The sequence below is a fragment of the Ambystoma mexicanum genome, chromosome 6p (assembly GCF_040938575.1).
Source record: "Ambystoma mexicanum isolate Mex_15411 chromosome 6p, UKY_AmexF1_1, whole genome shotgun sequence".
Classification (NCBI taxonomy): Eukaryota; Metazoa; Chordata; class Amphibia; order Caudata; family Ambystomatidae; genus Ambystoma; species Ambystoma mexicanum.
This window is the reverse complement of record NC_090935.1, coordinates 689,057,767-689,070,837: the sequence shown is the minus strand read 5'-3', so window position 1 is coordinate 689,070,837 and position 13,071 is coordinate 689,057,767.

The following is a 13,071-nucleotide window of genomic DNA, read 5'->3' as shown; positions in this document are numbered from 1 at the left end:
AGATGTTTTGTTCACCTTGCAGCATGTATGGCCAGAAGCTGGGCCACCTTGCAATGGGGAGAGAAATGGTTGTTTCCATTTCAGGATGATTATATCAAGACTACACAGATGGAAAATGTACCTTCGTACAAAAGCAAAATGCTTGCATATCCAGCAACAGGACAGGAAGAGCTAGTAGTTGCAGAGATGAAGAGACTGGACTAGCCTGATAGAATAGAAATAGTGTGGATGCCTGGATGTTGGGAACAATCTCAGCTGTTAGTCTAGGGAAGAGTGAAATCCAAGAAGAGATGGGAAGATGGGCTGATGTCCTGTACAGCTCACTTACTGAAGGATGAATATATACGAGAAGTACAGAAAGTGAACAACGAATGTTTGAAGTCATAGACCAAGTATGCACAGCTACTAACATGGGTAGAAGATGAATCAGGTCCTATGATTGTTATCCCATTGATGAATGCAACATAATTCTTCAGAAGAGAAGGAAAGCATTATGTGGGAAATAATAGAGGCTGTAAAACTACAGTTGATTTTTCTAGAATGGGAGCAGGGACAGCCGTTCTGATGTATCAATATTGGGCTTGTGGGTCCAGAGCCTACATGAATTTGCCCAAGCACTGGGGAGGGACGTGTTGCTTGGTACTAATCCATGTTCCAGTGCAAGTGATTCCACAGAGTGACCTGAACATTGGTGAATTTTCAAAAATAGATTCCCATTTGAGAAGGAGAAGAGCACTCAAATTTCTCAATCGAACAAAGAGGGAGAACTATTTCTCAACCAAACCGATAGAAGCCTTTGATGCTATTCCATATGAGCACAGGTTGTTTAGCCAGACTACTGCAGTATTCACGACTATCTTTATTCCAGGGATCCAGACGAAAGCAAACGATAAAAGGTTGCAGATAACCAGATGGGAGATCCTGCAGATGATCAACACCACCATATAGGGATTCAATGCTATCAAGGAAGAGTTGAGGGCCATACAATTCATCACCCTACAGAATAGATATTTCCTTGACATGATCACAGCGATGGATGGAGGAGTTTGTGCCAAAATTGGGCCATCATGTTGCGCGTTCATACCTTCTCACGATGGCGAGAATGGAACCTTGACAGAGGCTACATCGTTACTGACAAAACTGCTCAATCAGATGGAAGATGAGACAGGTACCATTGCAGTTGGCCGTTGGTTTGTGTCCATTTTTTCATGGATTCCACAATGGATGTCAAATATCTTCAGGTTTCTTGGAGCAGTATTAGTGATGGTGATGTTTGGTAAAGATAATGATTACGCAATGCAATAAGGCAGCAAAGAAAGCAATAGGACTGAAGGTTATGATTGATGTCGAATCATGGTTTGGACCAAAGGAGTTGACAGATGTAGACATCATAAAATATATAGATGCCAGTATCATAGCACCTGTGGGTACGAAGTTCCTGCATCCAAGGAATCACAAGAGGTATGTGGGATGATGGGTCTACTGTAACCCGAATGGACAGTGCAGCCACATGACCTGGAGTGTGGACGAACATGTAAAATCAGCAGGATCCCTGAAGGGAGTAGTGAAGACATAGATCCCTAAGAAGCACTTTTTCAAAAGAAGAAACCCACATGTGGAGATTGGTGTAGGAGTTGTCGATGAATCAACCAGAGAGGGTAGTGTAGAGGAGCAGTTGAGTGCCCCTGCCATAAGTCCTACCTCCTTCGTGCCTATATGCTGGAAGCCAGAGGTCGTGCCATGCTTGACACCAGTGACTGTGACTATCCAGCGGATTGTCTTCGAACAAAGGTATCCACAAAGAAAACCCTATTTGATGTACCCCCGTAGAGATGACAATCTCCTGGAAAAAGTCCCCAAAGAAATATGAAGATGAGAGAAGGAGAAGCTTGTGATGTCACAAGAAATTAGAGTGACGCACTGAGAAGTCTGGCTGGAGAAGAGAATATATAGTCCTCATAGAAGTAAAGAATAGAGTAAACTTTCATATCCAGAATAAAGATTTCACGTGTGTAGAGCACTGCAGAAAAATCAAGCTGTTTAATAACTGTACAGATGCAGCAACGCAAGTAGATTAAGTGATCATAGAAGCTAGCTATACGTAGTGAAAAGACAGCAGGCGGTGCCGCCATTGTATAGAATCTGGACATCAGCATCACCATTTTAGTACGCTCAAAGCCCATGGAAAAAATGGCTGAAAACTGTGTCGCAGCATGAAAGCAGCTGGAATCATGGAAAGACTGAGAAAGCTGCCTGGCCTGCTGTCATAGGCTGGAGCAGCCCAATACGTGAAGAACAGTGAACGGCAGAAGCTGAGTCATCCCTTGTTGGGTGTAAAGAAAGAACACTGCGAGTGCCAGGTTTTATTCATTTAATACAATTAAATGCTAGGAATGGGCCAAGTTGCGGTCTCCTGTCACGTGGGCTATGGATGGAAATAGAAGTTGGGCATGCAGCTCTAGACTTGAGACAGCGCATGCTCACACTCCCATATATTCTCAGGGATGAGGATACATTGCAAGGCCAAGTTCAAAGGCAATTTTACTTGTCAGAAGGCACCGGTGATGAGAGATATTGGGCTAATTGGGTGGGGAGACATGGTCAAGTTCACTCGCTGACACCTGGGGTACTGGCTCACGTGCTGCTAGTGAGCCGAATGTTCCAGAAGGGCACATACATGCCAACCAATTGTAGAAGGCACTATAACAAAGGGCCTTATAGTTTGAGAACCAATGATGTACTGTGCATCTAATAATTGTTGAAGATGACTTGCACTAGGGGGGGCATAAGTTGTCCATCTGACTGAATAGACCCAATCACAACCCGAACCCTACAGAAAGTATACTTAGAAGTTCCCCTTCAGCATATCACAATCCCCAATAGGTTTTTCTTGTTTACCACATAGTATGACGTCACATATGATGAGTTTTTACTACAAAATTATGTTTTTTATGAAATATGTCGAGTTTGAACTGAGAAAGATCATGCTGTGCGGCATCCATTGATGTCCGTTGTAACTCCCCGTTTTAGATAATTGATAATAAAACAGTCAAATGACTTTGCCTTCTTACTGAGTTGGTTTTATTATTGGTGTAAGAGTTACCCTTCATCCCATTTACTGCAAGATATGCTACCTATTTAAGGGCCATAAGCTCAGTATCTTAAATGCATTGGCCAGCCAGGTGGTCATACAGGCAAAAAAATATTACAACCAGTCGTAGTTTTCAGGTTCATCTACCTCCATCTTGGTGCGTAATTCAGCTAAGGTGGCTAAGTCCTCTGTGAGGGCCCCAATTTCCTCATCATGGGCAGCAAGACAGTTGAATTTCTGCGCACATGTCTCCCTCAGTGGCTGTAATCAGGTCAAGGACATCCCTCTTGTCCTTAGCTCCTCTTTTATGGCATTGAAGCCTTTCACTGTTGCATTAATCGTTTGCAGCAACTCCCACCTGGTTATTTGCAGCCATTTTTCATTTGTGGATGCTTGCAACCCGGGTATAACGAGGGAAGTAACAAACACTGCCATTCTGCTAAACAGTTTGTGCTCATCTATTTCATCATAGATGTCTATTGACATAGATGAGAAATATTTCTCCCTTCTGCTGCGCTTAAGGGTGTAGGACCTTTTCTTTCTTAAATGAGCATTTTTTGTACCTAATCTGGGTGTCGCTGCATGTATGCTTTGGCACCACAAGCCCAATAGTGCTCAATCAGTACTGCTGTTTCTGTTTTCATGCCTGGTACATCACAAATGTGTTTGCCCCTGGAGTTCTTTCCAACATGTATTGTACTATTATTTTGGAAACATGATGTGGTGTTTTTCAGGGGTATTATTTGGCTTCCCCCATCCCACTCATTACGAACCCATGTGAGTAATTTTTAGATTTCGAGACATACATAGTTTGCATTTAGCACCAATTCTTCCCATTGCCCCAAGACTGCTATTGCTTTGCATACCACCAGTCCTTCAGTCCAGCCCTCAGGTGTGAGCACAGTTCCCTTTATTTGCACTTGACCTCTTTCCAAACACCCGGGTATTTCTTTCCCATCCATGTCATTATATTGGAGTATCTTATTTTCTTTTCCTTTAATCCATGCCCCATTTGATTCAGATTATATATATCTTACATTGTATGGCGTGTTTCTGATTTTATCATCATCTTCATGTCTTGCATATAATTATCCTCCCGTATGGATTATGCTTCGTTTACCCATACTAATGCGGCAGTCTGGCCTTGACAATGCCTCCTAGTTATACACAGTGCAAGGTGTGTTAGGCAATGCACATTGTGTGTCGGTACCTCTGTGGCTATAAAAACTAGGATGCACTCATGAGATAGAGGATAAGAGAGCATATGTAGCAGCTCTCATCAGATGTCTCTCACTCATGTCATGTGCTGATAGCATTAATCATTGCTGCCTTGGCGAGAATTAGTCATATGCGAGTTCATGTCCCCAAAGGCATTCATCACATTTTGTTTAAGCCTTTGATTTGTTAAGTAACCACAGAAAATTCTGGGGTAGTTGTCTCATTTATCATAGTAATAAGGGTTCTTTGCTGTAGGTGATGTAGGGGAGGCATGGTATCACAAGTATGACACTGACACAATGGGAACACTTTGTAAAACCTTTATTTGAATATTTGGGGTTAGAGAAATTCCATGTCTGCCCTCTAACTAAGATCGGATTAGTTTCGACCATCAAATAATAAAGAACGCAGTCCAAGTGGTGTCTGTCAAATGAATATGGCATATGCTAACAAAACATAATGCCTGCACTATCTCTTATAGTGTAAAAAGGAGAAATGTATGCAAAAAGAAAAATCAGTGTTCAAATGAATAATTTTGGTTGAACTAGCTCTCCTCCCCACATTAGACCTCACAGAGTAAGGCTGTCCCTGTCGGCAGGATGACGCACTCTGGCTCTGCTTCCAACACAGAATGTGGATCGAGGCCTGTCTAAACTTCCACGCTTAAGTCTCTTTTCTCGACTTCCAAGAATAATGTTTCAACCAAAAGGTTCACAAAGGTCCCCCTCTGTTGGGCTCAGACTTTTCACCACACAGTTCTCTTAGGTCCCCCTCTGCAGGGCTCAGACCTCTCATGATAAAGTTCAACACAAACTTGCAAGGGGTTGGGGGGCTTCCTTCCCCAACCTTAGTACACTTTGGGTCTCCCTTTGTCAGGTTCGGACCACTTTCGGATGTCGAAGTCCTTCGAATGTGCGTGGCTTACTTTTCAAACCCCTGCAGCACCACTTTGACTCAAAATATATATTTCAACTTTTACTTTCCCCTTTCTAGGAGTTAAACTTGTCCATATCTCTTTTGTTGTGTATCCGCTTTCCCGCTTCGAACAATGTACTTTTCACCGAGACTTTCAAGTGGGCTACTTCCATTCGCCGGACCACTCCATAACTTAGTATTGCTGAACTCGCAGCAGCCTTTTACTTCAAAGTTCATTCACAGGTCTGCCTTTCCTGGCATCTCATTCACACACGTGCAGCCTTCACTTGGGATAACATGTTGCTATTTTAAACTTTAAAGCACGCCGGTCTTTCGGGTCGCTGGCATATTAACTGGCTGTGAGTGTTTCTTCTTTGCTTTACGATTTCCAATTCCTGAGTCAAGGTTAGGACCACAGGCTTGGCCATTCCTCCGCAACTCTGTCATTCACTGGGGGGAGGGGCGCTGACATCCTTGAAACACAATGCGTACGTAGAGTTCCAAAGAGCTGCTAATGGAATTATTATTTTAGCCCCTCTAAAGGGACTAAAGAGGACTGTTAGTTTGGACCACAGCATTCCAGACACTGGAGACAATTATTAAATGCTGCCTTCTACGTATTTATTGTCTACATTTGAAGAGTGTTTTACTTTGAGTTTATTTAGCAACTGTATTGTTTGGAATCTTTCAGGTCCTCACCACTATTGCTTTAATTATGAATTAGTTGCACTTCTTTGGATTTTCTTTGATAAATAGAATAAATCAACAAAATCAAACAAGCTTTAACATCGTTCCTTTTACCTTCTATCTGCTGACTGTGTATTTTAACTACAGAGGGTTAAATAATATGGATATCAATGATACCAAACATGAATACTAATTGAATTTATTTCATTAGCGAGGCTAAAATAATAATTCCATTAGCAGATCTTTGGAAATCTACGTACGCATATTTCAAACCCCCACCATAGCTGCATCACTAGGGGAAAACACTTTTTTTTTTGTTATCCTTGAAACACAAAGCCGCTTTCACTTGCGGGATCTGGCTTTCTCCACATTTCTCTTGTGGCCTATCAGAGGCAACAACCTCCAGCAGGGAACTCTGGGGTTTTCTGACTGGCTGCTCTCGCCCCTTGGTCCGTCGCTCGGCTTCAATATGTTTGCCTTCATCCTGGAAGCCCTGCTTGTTCTCGTGTTCCACCTTGCTCAGAGTGTGTCTTTGGGTTATGCCTTTTATTTGTGTGAGGAGAGCTAATTGGTATCAGGTGTATGCACTTATAATTAGGTGCCTTACTTTTCCTGAATAGATTATCAGGACATGGTCAGTACGATGTGTGAAAGTTAATGTTGTTACTCTCCGTCACCCTCTTCCTTGGCCCAAAAGGAGGCTGGGGTTGTTGGGGTCATGGAGCATCCTAAAACAAAGGATGGGTTGGATAAAAAAAATGGGGGAAATATTGCATCTGTCTCACCATCGGCTGCCTCAACCAAACACCCCGAAGACCCTTGACCCAGGTGATCCTCACACACTGGTCCACCCCCAGGGTCTGGATCCAAAGGCGATGACCATGTCCTGGCTACCTGAGAGAGAAATCCCTGGGGACTAGTGGGTGAGACACCCTTTGGTTTCTCACAGTGGGTCTGGATATATTATACAGGACCAACGCTTTTAATGTGATAAGAATGATAAAATAAAGAATGCAAAATGTAAAAGATGTTGCTAAAAGCATTACTGCAGGCTTATCTAATTTTTGTAAATAATCACTGGATAAGAATAGAGAAAAGGGAGATCCCACGGAGAATGGCGATAATGCGGCAGCATCCAGCATTTTTTGATGAAGACTTGGAGAAGGTTCCTAGCGTCCTATGGACTACAGGCCCGTTTGATGTAGGACTTTTGAAGGGAATAGGGGAAGTCAAAATAAAGCTGAAGCCAAGGGCAATTTTACCTCGAGTAAGACATACCCCATGTCTCGAGTGGCCGATGAGGGTATATTCAAGACTATCTCGGCACTGATGAAACAAGGTATTCTGGTGCCATCAGAATCATTCTGTAACACTGCGGTGTATCCTGTGAAAAAATCAAAAGGAGGGTTCTGGAGATGTATACAAGATATGAGACTGATTAACCAGATTGTAGATGCAGAGTTTCCTTTATTTCCTAACCCGGTGATGATACTATGCAGTACACAGTGGAAGCTCAATATTTCACGTGATTGATTTGACAAAGGCATTTTTCTCAATCCCGTTGCACAAGGACTCACAAGATTTGACGTCATTTACGTTCCACCTGACTCACCTGAAACATATGAGGCTGCCTCAAGGGTACTGGGAGTCTCCATTGATCTTTAATAGGGTCCTACAGATGGACCTAGGCAATATTTATTTGAAAAGTGCCGCGATACAGTACGTAGATGACATTTTGATTTGTAGCACTACAGAAGATGAGTGCAGACAGGACTCGATTCAGTTGATGACTATTCTAGTAGACAAGGGATACAAGGTAGACAATGAGAAGCTACAGTATTGTCAAGAAGAGGTGTTATACAAAGGACAGTTGATTTCACATGAGGGAAAGAAGGTGACACCTGAAAGAGTTGAGGCAATTATGAAAACCGCAAAGCCACACACAGTGAAACAGAAGCAACAATTTCTGGGGCTATGTAATTATGTTAGAGCCTGGGTGTTTGACTACAGGTAGTAAACAAGACCCTTATAGCAGGCTTTGAAGAAAGCACATGTGTACAAGGAGAAAATAGAATGGCTTGAGGAAATGGAGGAAGGATTCAAGGAGTTGAAGAAAGCAATGTGCACAGCTCCTGTTTTAGGAATCCCTAATTGCGCTGATGAGTTTTTCTTATTCTCGCACACAAATGGGACAGTCATGACTTCAGTGCTTACACAGAAGAATACATCAGGGCACAAACCTCTAGCTTATTATAGTGGGATTTTAGATCCAATTATGAAAGGACACTTTTCATTTGAATAGTCATTTGCAGCCCTCACGTTCGCAATTGAGAAGTCTACAAGTATTGAAATGAGCTGCTCTATGATGCTTTTTGTGGAACATGCGTTGTTTGCTATTTTGTAGAAACCCAAAGGTACATTGACATCCAGGAGAGTTTCTGCTTATGAATAATGATTTTGAATCCAACAATCAAAATGGTCAGATGTAAAACAGTGAATCCTGCCACATTTGCAGCTGAGCCAGTAGCAGAAAGTGATCATATGCATGACTGTGCGAATTATGTTGAGTATTATGATGATATACCACATGTGAAAGAGAATGCCTTGCTGGGTGGGGGGGACCACTTTATTGACAGTTCTTCAAAAATTGATCAGATGAATGGAGAAAGGCAATCTGGTGTAGTTTTAGTAAGGCATAATGTGAATGGGGAGCTTGAGGTTGTAGTAAGCATTAGACTACCATCTCACTTCTCAGCACAAGCAGCAGAATTAGTGGCACTTATTGTTGCGCTCGGGAAACACAAAGGACATGAAGTGACAGTGTACAGTGACTCTGCCTATGTGACGTCAACCGTACATGCAGAGCTTGCACGTTGGAAAAGGAGGGGTTACCTCCGTGCGGACGGCACTCCAGTGCAACACACTTCTTTATTGGACAAACCTGTTAAGGCACTACAGCTCCCAGCAGCCATAGTGATAGTTAAATGCACAGCGCACATTAAGCAAACCGACTTTGGGCCACATTACAAGTCCTGCGAAAACCATGCCGGTAAAACCGGTAGGTTGCCGCCGGACCGGTAAACAGTTACCCACGCCTGGCTTGCAGGTAACACTGGGGTATTTCAACCTCGGCAGCCAGAAATTCAGATGCCAGTAAAATGCTGTTTCCCATTCCTATATAATCCGATAGGACTCTATGGGAATAGGGACCACGGAAACATTGGCACTGGTAATAATGGTGCTAGTGCTTCTGTGAAAGTATGTGGGCAGGCACCGGTCCACCTGGCAAGTGAGAACTGCCGGGAGGGAACGCACTGAGCCACCTGCCTACCAGACTTGCACTTTGCCTGTCCGGATACCTTTAAGCTTACCAGCACCATTGTTCCTGGACTGGCAAGGTTGTAATGAGGCCCATTGTCTCTTGCGGGAACAAAGCCACAGACGTAGAAGCCAAAAGTGTTGTATGTTCTTCAGATATATCAAGTTTTGATACTCCAAGTATAAGAAAGGGAGTAACCATGACTATGTTAATGCGAGAAGGGTTTAATCATTTGCCAAAGACCCAATTAATGGAGATTTACGAAAGTGCACCACAGGAAGAGCAGCAATTATGGAAAACGAAGGGGGTGTTGGTTATCCCACACAGAACCACTATGGAGACAGAATAGTACTGGAAAGCCAATAATGCCAGTGACATTATTAAAGGTTGTGCTAGAACAGCTGCATTGCCCCACGTATGTAACTAGGGAGAGTCTTGCTGCAACAATTGTGGAAGACTGGTTTGTTCCGAATCTGTTAGAACCCATTGCATTTTATGCAGTGAATTGCATCATGTGTCAGAATTTTGCTGCTGGGCATACACTGAGAATGATTGGAGGAGAAATGCCTCGACCGAATGGTCCTTTTCACAATTTACATATTGACTATGTTGATTTGCTGCAGGTGTGAGGGATACAGGCATAGGATAGTGGTGGTGTGCCCCTTCTTTAGGTGGATCAAGTCAGGTCAATGTACACACTCTGATGCCACTTGTGCATCAAAGTTTTTAGTACTGAAGTATTTCCAAGATGGGGTATGTGTGAAGTGCTCATTTTCTATAAGGGGTCACATTTTGTCAATGTTGTATTCAAACAGATAGGACTGTTATTGAGCATTAAGCACAAGATTTCTTTTGCTTATCACCCGCAAATGAATGGGATATTTGAGAGACTCAACGGCCTCCTTAAAGAAAGGATTGCCAAACTCAAGCTAACTTTGAACAAGGGATGGCTATATTGCTTACTCTCAGCTTTATATGCCCTATTGAATCAGCCTGGGTCAGACCACCACCTCACACCCCATGAACTAGTAACAGGAAGGTGAATGATAATGCCTCTTACACCTCCATCGAGGAGTAGACGTACTGCAAAATCGGTAGGTGACGAGCTGAACAATTATTTGACATGTATGACCTCTGCATCTCTCTCATTTCAGGTCAACTTAAGCGCCAGGGTGTTCGGTCTCATAACACAGATGAAAACCATTCAGCAACCGGACATATTGAACTACTATCAGCATCTAGACTATGGCCCTCATTAGGACCTTGGCGGAGGACCATGGCGCTATTAGCACCATGGTCCATGGCGCTAAGCTGCCAACTCCGCCATGGGGGTTGGCGGACTTACCGCCCCATTCCGACCTTGGTGGGGCGGTAAGTCCCCAATCCCCATTTACCCTTCCCCATTCCCATTTTTGGCCCCATAGGGCATAATGGGAGTGGGGAAGGCGTTAATTACGCCACCGTAAATTACGGTGGCGTAATTAACAAAAAGGTCCCTTAGCGCCATGGATTTTAACGCCTGCTAAAAGCAGGCGTTAAAATCACCATGGCGCTAAGGGAACTCGTACTCAGGCGGTAAGGGGCGGCATGGTTTACGCCGGCGTAAACCCCTTACCGCCTGGGTCCTAATGAGGCCCTATGTGTTGGCAACACTGTGGTAATTAAAAACTTCACTAGGAAGTGGCATGAGCTGAGAATAAATGGCCCCTTTTGCGTTGAAAATGTTACTACCTCAGCAGTAAAGGTCCAAGGCAGAAAAGCTTGGATCCATCTGAATGTCATAAAGTCATACACCGGCGAGACAGCAGCAGGCCCAGCTATCGATTCTAAAGCAACACAAGAAAAAGAACTTCAGCGTGTGCAGACTCGATCAATGATGAAGAAGAAGGACGATAAAGCGATCAACTGAAATGCAGATTTTGCATATGGACTGTGACTCAGTCGGAAAATCATTATAGATATTACTGCCGGAGTGCAAACCTGTGCTGAGAGCCACAGAAATCTTTTGAATTGAACTTTAGAAAGTGTTCATGTATCACGAAAATGCCTGATCTTGAATTTTAATTTTACGTCTGGAAACGCAAGCAGTTTCCTTACTCGTTTCTCACTGAGTTTCTATTTGGTTAAATCTATGTTGTTAACAGATGGTGTTTTAGTATTTATCCTTCAAGCTTATCCTGCTCTTGTTAGAAGAGACATGGATATTCATACTTTTTACAGGATCCTAAGAATGGCCCTGCAATCAGAAGACTGTTGTGGCGATAGTAGACTAAATATTACATTTTCCAGATGCCGGAGTAAAAGTGTTTTTTCCTTAAACAAATTACAGTGAAAATGAGGAATGTTGAAGCTGGTACAATTTTGGGGAAAGAGCAAGCCCCAGAAATTCCAGAGTGCCACAAGTGGTGGGGATTAATAAGTTAGCTTGTGATATAAATATGCGCGACTATACTTTGTGTCTTTCTGTTTCTCCTCTTCACCATTCCCTATTATGTTGATGCTCCTGTTCAGATAAGACTACTATGGTCCTCCCCACTCCAGAAACTGGTCTTGATTTACTTTCTTCCACTAAGGTAGAGGCTACCATAGTTCCCCCACAAAGAGAAATCTTTTTGATATACTTCATGATTACTATACAAGTACTGACTTAGTAGTGGTGAGAAGTAAATGACACACAGAAGAAGATAATGAAAGATAAACACATATCTAGAAAAAACAGCACACTTGGGTAATAACATGTGGTATCAGTACATACAAATGTGGGATAGAACACATATAAGGAGAATTGCTACATATGTGTGTGCATACCCTATGCCATGAATACAGCACAAACTTTCATCTCTAGAGAAATTCCAGAAAATTATGCCAGATGTCTTGTTCACCTTGTAGCATGTATGACCAGAGGCCACTTTCAAGGAAGTTGGGCCACCTTGCAATGGGGAGCAACATTGTTGTTTCCATTTCAGGATGATTATATCAAGACTACACAGATGGAAAATGGACCTTCATGGAAAAGCAAAATGCGTACGTATCCAGCAACAGGACAGGAAGAGCTAGTAGTTGCAGAGATTAAGAGACTGGACTGCCCTGATAGAACAGAAATAGTGTGGATGTTCAATCAGATGGAAGATGAGACAGGTGCCATTGCAGTTGGCAGTTGGTTTGCGTCCATTTTGCAGTTGGCAGTTGGTTTGCTTCAATTTTTTCATGGATTCCACAATGGATGTCAAATATCTTCAGGTTTCTTGGAGCAGTATTAGTGATGGTGATGTTTGATCAAGATAATGATTACACAATGCAATAAGGCAGCAAAGAAATCAATAGGAATGAAGGTTATGATTGATGTCGAATCAGGGTTTGGACCCAAGGAGTTGACAGATGTAGACATCATAAAATATATAGATGCCAGTATCATAGCACCTGTGGGTACGAAGTTCCTGCATCCAAGGAATCACAAGAGGTATGTGGGATGATGGGTCTACTGTAACCCGAATGGACAGTGCAGCTACATGACCTGGAGTGTGGACGAACATGTAAAATCAGCAGGATCCCTGAAGGGAGTAGTGAAGACATAGATCCCAAAGAAGCACTTTTACAAAAGAAGAAACCCAAACGTGGAGATTGGTGAAGGAGTCATTGATGAATCAACCAGAGAGGGGAGTGTAGAGGAGCAGCTGAGTGCCCTTGCCATAAGTTCCACCTCCTTCATTCCTATATGCTGGAAGCCAGAAGTCGTGCCATGTTTGATACCAGTGACTGTGACTATCCAGCGGATAGTCTTCGAACAAAGATATCCATTAAGAAAACCCTATCTTTTGTACCCCCGTAGAGATGACAATCT